Source organism: Equus asinus, chromosome 9, assembly GCF_041296235.1.
Source record: "Equus asinus isolate D_3611 breed Donkey chromosome 9, EquAss-T2T_v2, whole genome shotgun sequence".
NCBI lineage: Eukaryota > Metazoa > Chordata > Mammalia > Perissodactyla > Equidae > Equus > Equus asinus.
In genome coordinates this window covers 51,426,200-51,429,598 of record NC_091798.1, presented here as the reverse complement: position 1 = coordinate 51,429,598, position 3,399 = coordinate 51,426,200, and the positions used below count along the sequence as shown (strand labels likewise).

Below are 3,399 nucleotides of genomic sequence, written 5' to 3'. Positions count from 1 at the left end.
AACATAAACGCCTATAAGGGCTGGACAGGTAACATAAATAAAGACATCAGTTGAGTAAGAAAAGTTTCTTAAGTCTGAGAAAACTAGCAGTGCAAGCAGCATGATAAACAGCAGCCAGCACACAGACTCAGTGGAAGAGGCAATGGAGGATGGGGGAATATGAAAACTTGGAGAGTGCCAGCCCACCCAAAGGCAGCGGGTCCAATTGTGACCACGTGGGAATGCAGGCCCATGGCTAGCAGACTTATCAAAAAGCTGAAATCCAAATCTTTGCACATTTATTTTAAACACTGAAAAATAAACAACCAAATAAATACAACATCTGTAGGCCTATTCCATTCTACAGCCTGCTAGTTCATGACCTGTCATCTGGGTCACATGATTTCTAATCCTCCCTGCTTCACTTTCCGTTTAAGAGCCTGTGCAAGACCAGCTTAGACCACTCAGTGGTCGTTCCTACCCATTCAGCAGCCTGAGCAGTGGGCGTTGTAGTCCAGTCTTCAGGGACTGGCTGAGGGTTCCGGTCTTCAGGAGGAAACTGCTGAATAGGCTCAGAAGGCACCTGCTCCCCTTCAGACCAGCCTGCAACCACTGAGTAGCAATAAATTTGGGAGTTGGTCCAGTCCATCCACACAGAAGTTCCACCTTCTCAGTGGTGGACTGCTCATCCTTTTGCATTTCTTCAGGATCTCTGTAGAAGTAGACATCCGGCGTGACCTCCCACCACGTACTCATGGGAAATATGCCACACATGCACAGAACTTCCCGGGCTAGCAACCACTACATGGTGCAGAGCAGAGTCTGTTACACAGACTAGTGGTGAAAAACAGGAGACACCTGTGAGAGAGGCTGGTGGTCAGCCCTGGGATCACTAACCACGGGACATCAGTCTCGGCTTCTGGAGCAGGTCAGTGAAGGTTCTGGGAGTGAAGTGGCCAGTGGCGGGAGTGGCTCCAGCGGCAGCAGCAAACTTCACCACAGCTCACTGGCCAATATTCCTGGAAGATATGACACGATAAAGCTGGGTTTTCAATGGCAACAGTGGCACAAACAGCCAGCAGAAGCTTCTCCCAGGTATTCTGAAGATTTATGATATGGATGCCATCCCTTTTCCTCTTGCAGATGAACTCTTCCATTTGGAAGTCAAAATTGGTGCCACCCAAATGGATTTCCACTGCAAAGAATGTGAGGACGTCCTCCTCCTTCATCTGCAGAACATCAAGGGCTCTGGACATTGTGGAAGTTTCCCTTTCAGTTAAGCAGGAACCCAAGGCAAGGCCTTTTGAACCCCTCTCTGGGTAGCACAGAAAGGCTGCCACCCTGTTAAATAAATTCTGTCCTTTGTGTCCACATGCATTTGGACCACTGTATTTGTCTCACAGAAATTTGAGGGAATGTTTCAATTCACCCTCACACTCCCCCGAACTTAATTTAGAATTGACCCTGGGAGGTTGCTCTTTGGGGGTCAGCGATAAAGGATGCAAATGGTGGCAACAGAAGAACAGGAAACAGACTCAAGAGGAAATGGTACCTGTGATGCTGACTTCTTTAAGACCATGAACATCAGAATCATCTAAGATTTTTCACAGAGGAGGGTCAAGTTTTAGATCACCTGATAGACATCTCTTTCCTAGGAAGAACACACCAATTCGGTTTCCTTTTCTTATTTGTTATTGTTTTTCCATCTTTATGTTGTTTGGCTTGTTCTCCTGTGAGTTCTTTCAAGCTAAATTTGTCAAAGCCCATAATACTTGACAAAATGCTGAACTGTTGCTAACTCTACAGAATGACCACCGGGCACCTCTTCCTCCTGCAAAGAAATGCTATGCTTGCTTAAATCAAATATTGATGAAAAAAAAAAGCAAACATTAACAGTGCATTGAGTGCATTGTTAGTGGCGCCGGATTAGGATAGAATTTGGCTTATTAAATGGACTTTAATACTTTGTCTTCTACTGCAAAAATGCTCCCATTCTTATAACAGAAATTGGGGGAAAATACACTCTCTGTATAGAAATAAAAACAATGCTCTAATATTAAAGGGAAAATACAATGATAGAAAGAGTGAGGAAGAGCTCAGCAAAGCCATTACCATGCTTATTGCCATGTGAAGGCACAATGATTGAAGTTATTGTCTTAATGTAAGATTACTAAATAATGCATCCCAAAAAGGAAAGACATTGTATTGCCCATAAAACGTGTGTAACTGCACAGAATTCATATTTATTTAATGACACTTTAGAATTGGATGGTAATTAAAATGAAGTAGGAATTTTTAAAAGGCAAGAGAAATTCAAACACACCAGTATATAAATTGAAACATTCTCTTTGTTTTGCAAGCACATAAAGAAGTAAGTTTCACACAGGTTTTTTTTTTCTCTTTTGGCCCGCTGGGGACAGCACAATTTTGACTCCTCAGTCTTTCCACTTCTAATTGCTAGGAGGGTTCATTATCAGCTGTCGAAAGTGCAATACATCAACCTTGCAAAGCTGAGTTACAAAAGACGTTCACACATCTGATGGGCTGCTGTGCTAAATACATCTTAATTTGTGCTGCATCTGCTGTTTTCTAATTTGTTTGTCATGCTGTGAATGCTGCAGACTTTGTTAGAACAGCTCCCTGATTTTTTTCTTTAAAAATGCATCAATTCTTCATTAAAAAAAAAAAAAAAGGCTGCCTTCCATTATCGTTCATCTGTGTCTTGGAATGCCATCAACTCAATTCTGTTATGTACATATATGTAGGAAAAAATCCCATGCGTTTGAATATGTATATCTATTATATTAGAATAAGTGCACATATATTTGCATGTTCATCAAGCCAAGTATTCAATTTAATCACATAAAGCAAAACAAACATTCTCCAACCGTTATTGGATGCACAAAGTGCCGAATACTCCCATCCCAGAGCTCTGGCATGGATAAAGGTGCTTCAAGTCACTTGGGTTCCCTCGGTGTGCAGAAGATGTGCATAAGTGTGGTGCTCTCAATTCATACTCAACTGAGCAGCAGTTTCAGTGGCAAAACAAGCATACGCAGTTCAGCATGATCTAGAGTAAGCCAGTCTCACATTAGGGAAGTTTAAATGTGAGTTGGGAAAGAACACAAATACCACCACCTCAGGCCCATGCCTCCCTCAGTCTTTTCACAAAAAACAGCGTCCAAGGTGAAGGCCAACTTCCTGGGCATGCAACCTGTGCAGTCACACAAGGCCTCGTGCTTAGAAGAGTGGGTTAGGCGTTTAATGTTCTGCTGTCACCATTTGGAAATTTTTAACAATTTATGAACAAGTGCCCCTGTATCTTCATTTTGCCCTGGACCCTGCAAATCACGTACCCAGTTGTGGGTGTGGAACGAGTTTAAGGAACACTGGTGGACCAGCTGATGGATTTACTCTGTG

General features: G+C 42.7%; 1 pseudogene; it reads right to left on the bottom strand.

The window, feature by feature from the left end:
• Positions 1-400: 400 nt before the first annotated feature.
• Positions 401-1,235, bottom strand: LOC106842783 (small ribosomal subunit protein uS2-like; annotated as a pseudogene).
• Positions 1,236-3,399: the final 2,164 nt, after the last annotated feature.